Genomic DNA, 17226 nt, shown 5'->3' with positions numbered 1-17226 from the left:
TATATGTAATTTATAAGATTTATTTTAAATATGTGCGCCTTGCGTACAAAAATCCCGCCGCTTTTGCGCTTTGCGCTTTAATTTTAGACCTCGTCGCTTTTGTGCGCTTCCCGCTTTTTTAAACCAAGATCAAAATTTATATTTAACATATGCAATATCAAGAATAATTCAAATTTTGTAGTTATTTTGTTTTTCGAATACAATCAATCTTATCATTTAACCTGTGTATCACACGAAACTACAAACTAGTATTTTAATAAAATAACAAATGCATATCAACAAGCACATCTATCGGGAAATGCATAAAAAAACTGACAAATGCATCGTCATCAAACCCAAAAAAATAAAATAAAAAACTTGCCCAACTAGCTAATTCCTTCTAGATCATATTGTTTGTTGATATTAGAGTTAAATGTGATTTTAGTCCTGTGATTCGAGTTATTTTGTCAGTTTAGTTCAAAAAAAAATATTTTTGTCCTGTGTGTCCAAAAAAGTTTCACTGTTTGTTAAACTAGAAAGGCAATTCGGTCACATAAAATGATCGAATTGCCTTTATCGTTAACTGAAATAACAACCCAGTGGACTAAAATGGCAACGGTGAAACCTTTTCGAACCCACAAGCAAAAAATGAAACCTTTGGACTAAACACGCAAAATGACCCAAACCACAGAGACTAAAATGGCATTTAACTCTTGATATTAATTATTCAAATCCATCCAAAACGCTACATTTCATTTCCAAAAATATATTTTTTTATTTAATATATATATATAGAGTAGGGTTCTAGAGTAAACATTAGGTTGAGAGTGAATTGTGTAAACTAATCTAAGTCATTAATTTTTTAGATCTTAAAAATTTTAATAATGACATATTTGTAATTATTTATATATAAAAAATAAATGAAAAGGGTATAAAGGTAAATTATTAACTACTTCTCTCTCCAATTAAATAATTAATTACACTCTCTCTCTCTCTCTCTCTCTCTCTCTTTTTGCTCTCACCAATTAACTAATTTTTTAATTCTAAAAAATATAACCATTATATAATGTATTGTTACATCTAAAATTTGAATAAAATTATTTTGAATTAAGAGAGATGGAGAAGATAATTATGCAATCTAAGAAAACTACCAAAATTAAAAGTGTAACCGAAACTCAATGATTAAAATAAAGATTTAAAACTAATTTATCGTATAATTATAATCCTACCCTTAACAACTAAAAACGAAATCAATGGTCCTGATTAGTTCACACATTTCACTATTAAGATGTTGTTCACAAATGAACCTAATCCTATATATATATATATATATATATATATATATAGGTAGAGGATCCTGTACAAAGTGAGACTTTTGTGAGAAGTGTAAGAAATAATTTGGGAATGACAAGTGTCCTTTATCTTAATTAATTCAAAAGGGTGTATTAGTAATTTTCCATTATTATCAATTAATTGATTTCCAAAGATAACTGCCAAAAACTGGCGATGAGATATATCAGGCGGATTCGAATTGTTATATACATTTAATTGTTTACGGTAAGTTCTTGTTTTAGTGTTATATTCCCCAGTCAATAGTGTTATATTATGTACAGGTCATCTTTAATCTCCTTTTCATAGTTTTTTATCCCCGTCAATAGTGTTTTATTTTATATAGTGTCTTACAGTAAATAGAGAGTGTTATATCTTTCTATAGTGTTTTATCATGTAATATACTGTTCCTTTCATAGTGTTTTATCCCCATAAATAGTGTTTTATTCTGTATAGTGTCTTACAGTAAACAGATAGTGTTATATCTTCCTATTGTGTTTTATCATGTAATATACTGTTCCTTTTCATAGTGTTTTATCCCCATCAACAGTGTTTTATTTATGTATAGTGTCTTACAGTAAACAGATAGTGTTATATCTTCCTATAGTGTTTTATCATGTAACATACTGTTCTTATAGTGTTATAAAAGTTGTTGGGAAGGAAATCGAAGAATTTATTCTGTATGAGAAATTCGCTGATTTTTAGGAGATTGATGGGGGTTTTGAAACGGTTACCATAAATTCGCTGATTTTCATGAGATTGATGGGGGTTTTGAAACGGTTACCATATTTGAAACGTTGGAAAAGTCACTATTGCCCTTCAATTTTACATAAGGTCTTTCTAATTAAAACATAATTTACATTTTTATACCCTATTGATCTCAACCATTAGATCAAATATCCAATGGTTTAAAACACTTCTTACCATTCTCACATTTTAGACACTTTTTACCATTTCCCTACCCTGTATATATATATATATGGGAAGATTTAAATGAAAACGCTAAATATTGTGAGAACCGTGAGAACAAATGAAAAAACCACGAGAATTTGGCCAAAAACAATTCAAATTAAAAAAAATCTACACTTATCATTATTATTCGAATTCAATGTTAGTAATTTAATTTAGATGGTTAAATTTACGTGAATTCATAAATAAAGAAAATTTACACATGTGTAAGTTTGCCATTTACACATGTGTAAATCTGCTATATTTACACATGTGTAAAAAATCTAAAAAGAATGATTTTGAAATGAGAAATGAATTATTTGATGTTATAAATTCTTGTTTTGATGTTGTATCTTAATTACAATGAGGTTTGTATTAAAAAAATTGGTTTTGATTGGTTTTTTCATTCGTTCTCACGGTTCTCGCAATATTTAGTGTTCTTAAGAGGGTCAGGATTTAGAGAAAACGGTGAAAAGTGTGAGAACGGTGAGAACGCTTATGGATCGTCCGATCAAAACAATCCATGGACTAGATTGCGCGGTGGCGTTTTCGTAAATAACATCAATATTATTATGTGGGACACGCTTCATTAAGGGTAAAAGGGTCTTTTACCATATTCAAAACGCCATCAAATGATAAAACGCCATACAAAAAATAAAACGCCATTAAAAACAAAACGCCAAAAATTAGTAATAAAACGCGTTGAATATTACAGGAAGATGAAACAACACAAATAACTGAATTTCAGTTATTAACATTTATTAGAAGAAATTCGCTCCTAAATTACGCGTCAAAAACATCATTATATAAACAAACGTAAAACATAGCTTCCATAATCATTTCAATCTATCCATTTTCTGCAAAAAAAAATCGTTAACCAAAAACGCCAACCTAAACAAAACGCCAAAAATGGCAACAATCGTTTCGTGGAGATACACTCTGGGAATCAGGCGATACGTCCTCCATTTTGACAACAGCAAGAGGGTGTATGTTAAGACGGTCAGGGCAATTCTAAAGATGGAAGAAGAGATACAGAAGCAAATCTTATCCATTGGTATCGCTCTAGACAAGGAATGCCATGAAACGCATATACTTATGAAAGCATTAACCAGCAAATTTGGACCAATCAAAGGAGATGTGAAGCCAGACCCTGTCATGACATCATGGCGTTTTGATGATGAAACAGACATGGTAACGGTTACATACGACAGCGGAGAGCAGGAAGTCTACTGGCTAGAGAACATCATGACAAAGCAGCGCCTGGGTTTCATGGAAGAATTGCATAACGCCACTTCTACCAACCCTGAAATAGACTCAAAATTGGAGTTAATGCAAGACATGTTCAGGTGGAGGCTTCAAAATCTTCAGGAACAAGAAGCTGATGAAGGTGAATGTTGTCACACCCCAACCGATGGCGGAATCATCGGGGCATGGCACTGAGCGAAACAGATTGTCCAGAAGTTTCCATAACAATTATCATTACCAATCAATTTAAAGTAACATGTCCCATACCATGTCTCAAAAGGTAAACAAATTATTACAGACAAAATCTAGGCAAATAGTTCTATTCCGAAAACTCAGATTTTACAAATTGCCCAATTGTTTATCTGCTTCTAGAGACTCTTGAATTCAATTGTACAGACAACTATTTGTTGGCCTCTAGAAACTTATTCTAGCCTTGCTTTCCTAGCAGATAAGCATCCTAAACACCTGTCACATACGTTAAAATAGAGTCAATACACATAGTGTAAAGGCGAGCATACAAGTTTGATAATAGCATATAGAGTTCGAAATAGTTACGCATAACCAGCATGTACACAGAGGAAAACTAAGCATGTTAATTATCGACATGGATCTATCGATACCAGTGACTGCGGGTTGACTGCCCAAGGCAGTTCGTAATACATGATCACCACCGTAATCCATACAAATAATTGTCCTTAACAACCCCCGTGTGAACGGGTGCTAGGTCCAAACTATAGTACTATCGTTGCTAAGGCAGGTAGACAGCATTCCATGTGTAAACATAATAACAAACAAGCATTCATTAAGTCATGTAATACATGCGGTAACGGTTAGTGTTAAAAGTATTGCGTAGTGTGTTTGATGTGATTTCGTATATAAGTAACGTATGTAACACCCAAAAGTGCTTAAAGCAAAAAGGGATCGAGTATACTCACAGCGGTTGATGGATTGAAGGGAGCGCTTGAGAGTAAGGTTAGCCTGAATATTTCGATAGTGTAATGATAAGTGACTCGTAAAACGAAAGCAAATGTTGATGGGTCGAATGGCAGTTCGGTCGGATGGTAATCCGATCGGACGGCCAGTCATGCGGATGATAATCCGTTCGGACGGTTATCCGGTCGGACGGTAGTCCGGTCGGATGACTATTCGAGTGGATTGTTTCTTACTATGAGAAGGATGTGTTTGTGTATGATGGTTTAACTTTTGAAGTTTCTATTGTAGCATTTGAAAACATTGAAGTATCTCTACCCTTCAGGTCGGTCAATCGGACGGTTGTCCGATCGGACAGCAATTCGATGGTGGACACTTCAGTGAGAACAAGTTCACCGCAGGTTGTCACTCGATCGGACGGTAGTCCGGTCGGATAGCAATTAGTTCAATACTCAACTTCAGTTGGTTAAGTGTGGGACCTAAAGTGTCAGCCGTTCGGATGGCCAGTCGCTCGGATGGCCATCCGTTCGGACAGTAATCCGGTCGGACAGCACTCCGTGCTGGTCGTTCCGTTTGTCTTTCACTTGGCCGTTTTGATTGCTTGTAGTTTTATCGAGACGCTTTTTGACAACGTGGTAACCAACAGAACCCCATCTCGACCCCGGTAGCCTGTCCGAACTGGAATCACCCAAGTTCAACCAGTTAACCGGTTCAAGTCGGTCGTTCTTGATTAACCCGAAATCGGTGGCCTCGTGGATAGGATCCAGATCTTGAGCCAACACATTACTAAGAACGAGTAGAGGTTAGAACGAGATCCGATTCTATCGGTTTGAGTGCATTGAGTGTAAAAGAGTTGAAAGAAGGTTAGAAACCATCTTTCAATCCTTTTTCACCTTGAGTATGTTAAGATCTATGCAAGATCTTTGTTTGTTTATGTGGAAATCGAGTAGATCTAAGTTGTTCTTGGTGGATTGAGGCCAAAACATGAAGTTCTTCAAGAACACATGATGACGTCATCCTAGAACACCTTGAATCTTGGTGATTTCACGGTTAAAAGTTAAGATTTAAAAGATAGAAAGGTGTAGGAGTGCGTGTAGATCAAGAAAGTACAAGATTTAGGAAGAGATCTTACCGGATTTGAGAGAAATCAAGAAAAGGTGAGGAACACGAGCCGGTCGGACGTCACTTGCCAAAAGTGGAAAGAATGAAAGTGACATGGGGATTTATAGGATTCCAAAAGTGGAAAGGGTGGGTCAGTCGGATGGCACATCGACCGGATGGCAGCCCGGTCGGATGGCAATCCGGCCGGGTGGCATCTGGTTCAAGTGCGCGATGCGACGATTTTTGATATTTCGATTGCGATTGCGAGCGATGCGAATGCGATAGAGTTTCCTATTCAAATTACTTTTAATCCCAACTACTCATATCAACATACAATCATCCTTATTTCATATTCGTTTAGCGTTTGCGATTCCATTGCGATTGAGTTCGATTGCGTTTCGATTGATTACCACACATAACGTAAATAAACATGCACAAGTAACACATAAGGCACACACACACGCATCAAAATGCGTAATTCGAGTTGCAAGCGCGATGTAGATTAGGTTGATTAGTGTTTAGTTGACTTTATCGCATTGTTACTTCCTATTATTCACAGTCGTAAAGCGATAAGTATTCATCGACTATTGCGATTATAGTTAATTACTCCACATAATACAACTAACGTAAAACACAAAATAGACTAGCTATAGTCAAAGAAGTCAAAACAGGAATTGACCAAGGAGAGATAGATTGCAATTAGCAATCTTTTCTTCCTTTGACTTCAATCTTGACTTTGACTTTGACTTTCGAAACACGAGATGTTACAAGCTGCTGGTAAAACACCTTGTAAAAGGGTATTAAAACGCCAAAAAATTCAATAAACGCCAAAAAGAAAAATTGGACTTATTTTAATCTTATGCAAACATTAATTACTCGTAGTGAATTATTATACAAAATGTCACAAACGCCAAAAAAATTAACAAGAAAACGATATAACGCCAAAAAATTATATATGTGACACAAAAACAATTAATTAAACGCCAAAAAGTTTAATAAATACAATTAACGCCAAAAAAAAACTTTGACGCCAGAAAATATTATACCGCGTTGTTAAAACAAAAGAAGAATGAAAAGACAAAAAAGCCCCTCCGCCCTTCTTAATGCCACGGGACACGTGTTGGGCCAGGATGCGTTCTCACCTTCTCACACTTTTGAGCGTTTTCTCATGATCCTGTTTCTATATATATATATATATATATATATATATATATAGGGTCGGGATTTGGATAAAACGGTAAAAAGTGTAAGAACGGTGAGAACGCTTATGAATCGTCCGATTAAAACAATCTATGGACTAGATTGGCGCGGTGGCGTTTTCGTAAATAACATCAATTTTCTTACGTGGACGCGCCTCATTAAGGGTAAAAGCGTCTTTACACCTCTATACCAAAACGCCATACCGATGAATAAACGCCATTACGGACCAAATCACATCGCTATATAAAAAAAAACATCCAAGACATAAAAACACATCCCCCAGAACCTGAAACGCCATATTTTCTACTATATACCATTCAACTTACAAACGCCAAAATCCCCAAAACATCAAACACAACTACTCAAAAACGCCATATTTTCTACTATATATCATTCATCTTAGAAAACGCCAAAACACTCAAACATCAAAAGATTCCAAAAGATCGACGGTTCTTTCAGATACACTATTTCCTCAGTAAAACGCCAAAAATGCCAAATATCATTTCTTGTATATTCAAAATATTGTTCTACGCCAAAGTTTCGGATAATGCATTCTTCCCTGAGGTGCTGTGACTCGAATAACATTTTGCTACATGAGATGGACAAATCATAAACAAAAAGATGCTGGGGTCAGACTTATATCATTTTCTGTGTTTTGTTCTTGATGAATATTTTAATGGCATGAAAAGAAGAATGACACTAATGAGTTGTTTGAAGATACATATTAAAAAAAAACTCATGTCATTTTGTCTTTCCAAACGGCCACAAAAACACAAGCATGGCTAAGCCAAACCACCAGCGAACATGATTCAAAGAAGAAAGAGACTGATAACAGTGAAGATTTGGAAGATGAATTGTTTTTATTTTTATTTTTTTAATTTTCTTTTTCTATTGTTTGCTATGTATTTTTCAACTTAGAATAAAAAAATACATTATCTTAATTAAACGCCAAACAGTCATAATGCATATGAAAAACGCCATAAATAGAGTAAAAACGCCAAAACTCCCAAACTATAATGAAAGTAATTTGCAGAAGTATTAATTGATAAAAGCTAAAAATGGAAAAAAAAAACGCCAAAAACTACTTAAACCCATATAAAACGCCAAACCTAGGAGATGGAAAGTCTATGACCCTAAAAACTCATAAAAAGCTGAACAAAAAAAAAACAGTAAAAATACACAGTAAACTGAAAAGACGGCTACTTTATTAATATCATTTATTATAAATAAAATCCCGCCTAAACTACGCGCCAAAAACATCCTATAAAGAGAGACTTCTCTGCACAAACAACTTATCACAAAACCAAAAACAAACGTCATATTCTTTAGAAACCATTCAATTTAAAAACGCCAAAAAAATAATACTTAAAAAAGCCACAGATGCAGAACCTCGATTCTGCTATATTGAGTATTGATCTGAATGAAGTTTCACTGAATGGATTCTTCTCTGAGTTGGTGTCACGGCCCCCGACCCGGTTTGACCCGTTCCAGGAGCCGCGGGACAGAAATCCCGTGGTATTTAATTTAGGCGACAGCGGAAGTCTTTTTAAAACAGGATCTTTTATTATTAAAACTGCTCGTTTTATAACTGAGGGATAAATCCCATAATTTACAATAATGTGATTTCACTGGAACTCTTTATTTTTCAAAACATGATTCTTTTATTTATTTACACTGAGCCACTTTTCTAAGCTGGTAGTGCTTCCTGGCACTTTTCTTTGCTCATAACAGATCACCTGAAACATGTTTGAAAAAGGTTTTGTCAGCGGGGAAATACTGAGTGAGTTCATTCAGGTTTTTAGGAAATGACCCATAGTTATAAATTACAGCATAAGAGCGATTACAATGGTTCATATCTTATTTTTATCTGGCCTTCTGTCACAATGGTGACAAGTCACAATGGTGACGATGGTCATACCACTATTAGGTCAATGAACTCTAATAGTGACGTTCCTCCCTAGTAGGTCAATGAACCTAACTGGGAGAAATAGTAATGTGCACAATACCCCACTAACCAATAAATCAAGATATCCACGACTTAGTCCCTGTAATTATAACACTTTGAAAATAATTTGAGGTATTGTAAAACAGTTGATAAAAAGAGAATGACTCACATTGCAGATTTAACGAGCAAGATATAAACCTACTGATTAGCCTTGATTAACCTAATTTAATTCACAATATACGCAATTGGGGTTAGTAACTAATACAGCAGTTACGTCAATTCACGAGATTAAACCCTCACAACGATCAACAAGTGCAATATTTAATAATTCAATCGGATTCACAACGAATAACAGAGCATAGTCCGAATTCGAACAGCACTCAAATATTCAAGTCGAAATCACGACGAATAATCAAAGTACAAGCTCAATTTGAGCAGCACTCGGACAATCGTTGGATAGTTATAATCGATCGGACGTTGAATCGTAATAGCGATCGAGTTATTACCCTGATTGCGACAGCACTTCGTGATTAGGTATGTTTAATTGTAGTAATCGAACTATAACTCAGCGTAGAATTGGAATTTCTACGTTGTTTCAACTCCCAGATTCAAGTCCCAAGGCCCTCTATTTATACTGAAAATTTGCATCTCCCGCGTGTCGCGGAAGAATTCGGGGAACCTCCCGCGTATCGCCTGGGATGTCATTTTTAGGGTAGGGTAGGTACGTGTCCAACTAGCTCAGGTGAGTCGACAGTTTTTATAAATTCAATTTAGACAGCGTATTATATGGATAATCGTAAGCTAGGGTTTACCCCCCCTAAGTTTTAGGGGTCCTGATCCTGATTCCGATTGTTCTAAAAAATTTAGGGTTTATGCGGAATTACTTGGGTTCCTCAATTAGGGTTTCCTTAATAGATAATTAACACACTAAGTATTAATTTTAGTGAGAGTTGTTACATCCTCCCCACCTTTAAGAAAAATCTCGTCCTCGAGATTTATTGGAATAGTTGAGAATACTTTCTCTTCTCTTCTGATTCCCGTTTGCAAGTGTATTAGGGTCCTATCTTTGAATTCCACTTTACTTGAACTAACACTAATCGTTTGGGTTTTGAGAAACTTGATCTTTCTATCTTCAATTTGTAGTGGTTTCTCTACAAATTCAGCTTTTTATTTACCTCTACATCTTGAAGAGGTACTACCAGGGATTCGTCTGCGAGACATTTCTTGTGATTGGATACATGAAACACATCATGTACTCCTGCTAACTCTTCTGGTAATTGTAAATGATAAGCTACTGGTCCTATTCGTTGGATTACTAGAAATGGTTCTACGTATCTTGGACTTAGCTTCTTAAATTCCTTTCCAAGGAAATGCTTTCAATAGCATTTTGTTTCCAACTCGAACTCCTACGGCTCTTGTTTATTATTTGTATACTCTTCTAACCGTCTTTAGCCTTTCCTTTGTGATACTAAATATCACAGTCGTAGTCACCGAGGATTTCCTTTTCCTTATGTTTAATTCTTGTTGCTCAAATATGTATCTTAAATTCTTATGACCCGAATGGATAGTAAACTTACTTAGATAATGTTTCCTAATCTTAAGGGTAACTTGTGGTTTCTAATTTTTAAGCTTACAAGTGGTATGGCTTTCTTCGTGCTTTTGCAATTACCTTGATGCATACACAATTACCTTTTCGTGTTGCATTACCATATATCCAAATTCTAGCTTTAAAGCATTACTGTATACTTTAAAATCTTCTGTTCCTTCTGGTAAGGCTAGGATTGGAATTTTGTTTTATTTTATGCTAGAGGCTTCTTTTTGTTTAGGTTCTTATTTAGAATTAACTGTTTTAGCTTAGTTAAGATAGATGTATCCTTAATAAACTGCCTATAGTATCTGGCTAATTTTACAAAATTCCTAATTTCCATTTAGGGATTGCGAAATCTTCTATTTTAGTAATTTGCTGCTATCTTAGCAGGATCTAAGTGAATACATTCATGATTCATCATGTGACCTTACGTGGTTTATTTCCTGTAATCATAAATACTTTTCCGGCGAGTGCCTGGATTTTCTATAAAGTTCTTATCACAGAGAATTCAAGCAGGGTTGGCTACTATTCCTAACACAACATCAAACTCGGCTAATTTCATAGGAATTAGATTGGCGAAGAATTATATGACCTGAGAATTCTATATTTTCTATGTTTCGACTGTAAGATTTGCCTAAGTTCGATTAATGATAAGTTAAGAGTTTTGACAGAATGAAGTATTTATAAAACTTTGGTTTGTACCAGAGTCAGATAATACTTTTTGTGTAAACGTTGTAACCTAGGACGTACCGGCTATCACATCTGGAATGAGCTCTGCTTCCTGAGCAGTCAATTGAAAGGCTCTTGCATTCCTTTTTGCTTCTTCTGCAGGTTTGTCTTTAGTGTCAGATGGTTTGTTTAGTTTTGGACAATTTGGCCTAAGATGTCCAGTTTCTCCACAGTTGTAACAAACTGAAAATTTCTTCCTCCTGCAGTCTTCTTCCTGATGCCCCGGAATTTTGCAAAAATTGCAGTATCCTTTGCATCTTCCAAAATGCTTTCTTTTGCAAAAATTGCAAAATGGACTAGTGGAAGATTGGCCATTCCCTCCTTTCTTGAAATCGTTATGGTTATCCGAACGGATTACCTGGTTAATCTTTTGGGCTACTTCCTTCCTTCTATTTTCTTCTCTTGTCCGTACTAGTTCGTCAGTCAGAGTATTGGCTAAATCTACCGCATCATCAATCGTGCGAGGTTTCGCAACCTTGACGATGTTACGGATTTCAGAAATCAATCCCCAAATATATCGAGAAATAAGTACCGGCTCTGGCGAAGCCAGGGTTGGTACTACTCGAGCATACTCGAAGAATGTCGTAGTATACTTTCGACAATCTACATCCACCATTCGGTGGGTTAAAAACTTGTTTGTCATTTGTTCCTTTTCATATTCGGGACAGAATTTTCTTTCTACCAAGCTCTTAAATACTTCCCAGTTCATAGCATACGCCATCCTTCTTCCTTTTGATTGTAACACCGTATTCCACCATTCTAGCGCCCCTTCTTTGAAAAGATTTGACGCGTACATGACCTGATCATCCTGAGCACATTTACTTATGGCAATTACTGCCTCAGTTTTCTCTAACCAACGTAGTGCCGCAGTTGCTCCTTCATTGCCTGCAAACTCAGATGGTTTACAAGCAAGAAATTCCTTGTAAGTGCAACCAGGCGTTGCAACTTTCATTTTCTTAGGGAGCGGCGCTTGTTGTGGTTCATTATCATGATTAACATGATCATTGCCTCCGTTTACGCTATTACTGAAGTTATCTTCAGAAATAGGGGTGTTCAAAAGTATCCGTATCCGAAAATCCGATCCGAAATATCCGATATCCGAATCCGAAATATCCGAAAAATCGGATATCCGAAATTTCGGATATCCGAAATTCGGATATCCGAATTTTTCGGATTCGGATTCGGATAGTGATTTTCAAAATTTTCGGATATTTCGGATATCCGAAATATCCGAAAAATTTAATTTTCATTTTTTTTCGGATATCCGAATATCCGAAAATATCCGAAATATCCGAAAAATATCCGAAATATCCGAAAAATATCCGAAATATCCGAAAAATATCCGAAAATTTATATTCGGATATCCGAAACTATCCATAATATCCGTTTCTGAATATGAAAAAAATAATAAAAAATAAAAATTAAATAAAAAGTTGGATTTTCGGATATCCGATTCACTATCCGAATCCGTATCCGAAATTTCGGATATCCGAATTTCGGATATCCGAAATTTCGGATACGGATTCGGATAGTGAAATCTAGTATCCGAAAATTTCGGATATCCGAAATTCGGATATCTGAATTTTCGGATATCCGGTTTTGAACACCCCTATTCAGAAATATGTTTGCTAGGAATGAGTTGTTGTGGTTCTATTGGATTTTTAACAGCAGCAATGATTGCTGGAATAGCGTTGGCTATCCCTTGAGCTATCATTGTTGGAATAGTATTGGCTATCCCTTGAGCAACGATATTTTCTATATCCTGCCTAGTCATATATTGATCCCCCGATTGTTGCTCAGAATCATTAACTGGTTCATTATTAGCGTTTTCCATGATAACTAATTTATAGATAAATAATTAGTATACAAGAAATAATCCAATATCACACTTAATTGCACATAATCACGTATACGAACAAAATTTGTAAATTTTCTAAAATTTCATGCTTCTATATACAACCGTTTTATTATTTATCTTACACATATTGATTTTACTATTACTATTACACAATAACAGTTTCATAAATCCCCTATCCTTTTGGTCAACGATATTCTAGTAACGGTGTTCCCTCTTATCATATTTCCAGGAGATCTGTTTCCCAATCTCTTGGATCCTATTCCCAACATTCATTAGTTTTTAGTCAAAGTGGCGGAGTTCAGTTATATTCTTATTACTCATTGGTGGATTTGGTAAAGGTTCTAGATTGAACTGAGGAAAAAGCTTATAGGGATTGTTTTGTAACTGTGTTTCATTAGTCAACCATTCGTCTATTTGCGAGTGGATTGAAGGGTTTGGAATAGCTGGTTCTAAGTTCATTGGTAGTTGTGTTTCAAGAGAGTGATTAAAAATATTTTCATTAACAGGCTTAATAGTATTTTAGCTTGCCATTATAGAATCTAACTCTTCCTGAGATGGTAACTTTTCAATTTGCCTAGAACTTTCCCCAATTTCTATTTTCTTGGGCTTGGGTTTCTCGAGAGGTAAAGCATCGAATTCTATAGGTTCTTCTATGTCTGGTATATATCTATTGAAATCTCTGGAAACTTCTATTCTTACTGGATAGAGATTTAAATTCTGAAAGGCCTCAGACAAGTTACTCATGCTGTTTAGCAAAATAGACATAGTCAGAATTCATAAGATTTATAGAAAACTTTTTAAATATTAGTTCCTACTGGGTACTATTAAAATAACTGAAATTTACATCACACGAGGTTTTATTTGTAAATTTTATGATTTTCTTGATAAGACTTCTAGACCGTAGATAATAAAGGTACTAATACTTAAGTCAAATTATTTAAGAATTTGCATTACTTACAACATTGACTAGCATATAAAGATCTGCTCATACTGTATACAATTAGTCAGATAAATAAACAAATAATCACAAAATAGCAATTAATGGAAATTAAGTATTTTCTAAATACTTTAATTGGCTTAAATCAGTGGCTTGAGAAGTGGCTCTGATACCACCTTTTTCTGTCACGGCCCCCGACCCGGTTTGACCCGTTCCAGGAGCCGCGGGACAGAAATCCCGTGGTATTTAATTTAGGCGACAGCGGAAGTCTTTTTAAAACAGGATCTTTTATTATTAAAACTGCTCGTTTTATAACTGAGGGATAAATCCCATAATTTACAATAATGTGATTTCACTGGAACTCTTTATTTTTCAAAACATGATTCTTTTATTTATTTACACTGAGCCACTTTTCTAAGCTGGTAGTGCTTCCTGGCACTTTTCTTTGCTCATAACAGATCACCTGAAACATGTTTGAAAAAGGTTTTGTCAGCGGGGAAATACTGAGTGAGTTCATTCAGGTTTTTAGGAAATGACCCATAGTTATAAATTACAGCATAAGAGCGATTACAATGGTTCATATCTTATTTTTATCTGGCCTTCTGTCACAATGGTGACAAGTCACAATGGTGACGATGGTCATACCACTATTAGGTCAATGAACTCTAATAGTGACGTTCCTCCCTAGTAGGTCAATGAACCTAACTGGGAGAAATAGTAATGTGCACAATACCCCACTAACCAATAAATCAAGATATCCACGACTTAGTCCCTGTAATTATAACACTTTGAAAATAATTTGAGGTATTGTAAAACAGTTGATAAAAAGAGAATGACTCACATTGCAGATTTAACGAGCAAGATATAAGCCTACTGATTAGCCTTGATTAACCTAATTTAATTCACAATATACGCAATTGGGGTTAGTAACTAATACAGCAGTTACGTCAATTCACGAGATTAAACCCTCACAACGATCAACAAGTGCAATATTTAATAATTCAATCGGATTCACAACGAATAACAGAGCATAGTCCGAATTCGAACAGCACTCAAATATTCAAGTCGAAATCAAGACGAATAATCAAAGTACAAGCTCAATTTGAGCAGCACTCGGACAATCGTTGGATAGTTATAATCGATCGGACGTTGAATCGTAATAGCGATCGAGTTATTACCCTGATTGCGACAGCACTTCGTGATTAGTGTATGTTTAATTGTAGTAATCGAACTATAACTCAGCGTAGAATTGGAATTTCTACGTCGTTTCAACTCCCAGATTCAAGTCCCAAGGCCCTCTATTTATACTGAAAATTTGCATCTCCCGCGTGTCGCGGAAGAATTCGGGGAACCTCCCGCATATCGCCTGGGATGTCATTTTTAGGGTAGGGTAGGTACGTGTCCAACTAGCTCAGGTGAGTCGACAGTTTTTATAAATTCAATTTAGACAGCGTATTATATGGATAATCGTAAGCTAGGGTTTACCCCCCCCTGAGTTTTAGGGGTCCTGATCCTGATTCCGATTGTTCTAAAAATTTTAGGGTTTATGCGGAATTACTTGGGTTCCTCAATTAGGGTTTCCTTAATAGATAATTAACACACTAAGTATTAATTTTAGTGAGAGTTGTTACAGTTGGGTATCTCTATAATCTTTTGTTGAATGAGATGGACAAATATTCAAGACAAAGAGACTGATGACACTGATAGGACATCATGTCACTTTGTTCTTGATGGATATATGGATGACATGAAGGGATCAATACATTAGAGCAGGCGCTGCTCTTCAACATGTCATCAAACAAGTATATATCCACCCACAATAAAGGATGCCACAAAAAATAAGCATCTTCTAAAGACGACCGTTATGTAGGAAAATAATGATCTACATAAGGCATTCAAAAGCAGGTTCAAAACGCCAAAAAGGTTAAAATAGAAGAGGCTGATGACAGTGAAGATTTGAATGAGAAATTAGATCATAATTTTTAATTTTTTTTCATTTTCTATTGTTTGTTATGTAATTTTTTGTTGTTTATCATCTAATTCTCTGCTATTTAAAAAAAATAGAGTATAAAACGCCAAAAACTACAAACATCAAAACGCCTGATAGTTTGAAAACTGTGAGAATGCTAGAAATTTACGAGGTTGCTATATAAAACGCCAAAAACGCAAACAAAGTATTACTGGAAAAATCAACACTAATTGACGGATGAAAATTGAAAGAAACAGTAAAATAAAGAGACGGTATCATTTATTGCCAAAACATTATAGTTATATTAATGCCACTACATGGAAAATTGAAATTTATTTATCTTTTCAAAACGCCATAATTGGCTGTCACATTATAGGCCTGTATCCTAAATGGAAAAACACTTGATATAATAAAATCAAGAAAATTACTGATGTTTTTTATATTAAAAGCCTGCATCCTGATCTAAAAAACAATAAAAACGCCAAAACAATACTTAAAACGCCAAAATATTTACTATGATTCTGAACTAAAAACAATAAAAACGTCGCGTATTTATTAAACGCCAAAAAATGGAAAGATGAAGGGACACGTGTTAATAAAAAAGAAATATGAAAGGACAAAAAAAAAACCTCCGCCTTTCTCTAAACGGCGTGACACGTGTTAGGCCAGGAAGCGTTCTCACCGTTCTCACACTTTTGAGTGTTTTCTCCTGATCCCGTTTATATATATATATAGAGTTAATTGCATAGTTAGTCCCTGTGGTTTGCACAAAATAACATACTTAGGTACTAATAGTTTAAAATCACCTTCTAGAGTATTAACTTTTCATTTTGTAACATTTGGATGTATTAACTTCTAGGGTATTAACATAGTTAGTCCCTGTGGTTTGTACAAAATAACATACTTAGATACTAAAAGTAGCGATTTTTTTATAAAAAAATATTAAAAAAATAATTTTTTTGTGTTTTTTTAGCTATTTTTGGTTGTGTTCACATTGGTTCTCGCGGTTCTCGCAATAAAGGGTGGTTCCTAACGGATCCTTGTCCTATATATATGCGTACTAGGTTACAATCTCTTGTATTACACAGGTTGATATAGGTAATGCTATATAATTAGTAATAAAAAAATTATGTAATAAAAAAAATCCTTTGTACGTTTGAATAAACTCGTGTATTATATTAACGAAATAAAATATAATGTAATTTTTTAATATATACAGTTGTTAAGATATGTGTACTTAAAAAATAAACATTGGCGTGACAGTTAGAAGTTTAGTTAAATTAATTTTAAAACATTATTTCTTTCAGTTGGGTATTAACTTTGATTTTTTAATATCACTTTTTATTTAACATATTGTATTTTTACCATTCTTATCATCCAACCACATTAAATATTTGAAAACTTAAAAAAATCCATTTATAAAAACAATTATCATCATTATTTTTCATTTTTTTTAAATATTTTAACC

This window comes from Helianthus annuus, chromosome 5, assembly GCF_002127325.2.
Source record: "Helianthus annuus cultivar XRQ/B chromosome 5, HanXRQr2.0-SUNRISE, whole genome shotgun sequence".
In the NCBI taxonomy this organism is placed as follows: Eukaryota; Viridiplantae; Streptophyta; class Magnoliopsida; order Asterales; family Asteraceae; genus Helianthus; species Helianthus annuus.
Note: the sequence above shows the minus strand (reverse complement) of the source record.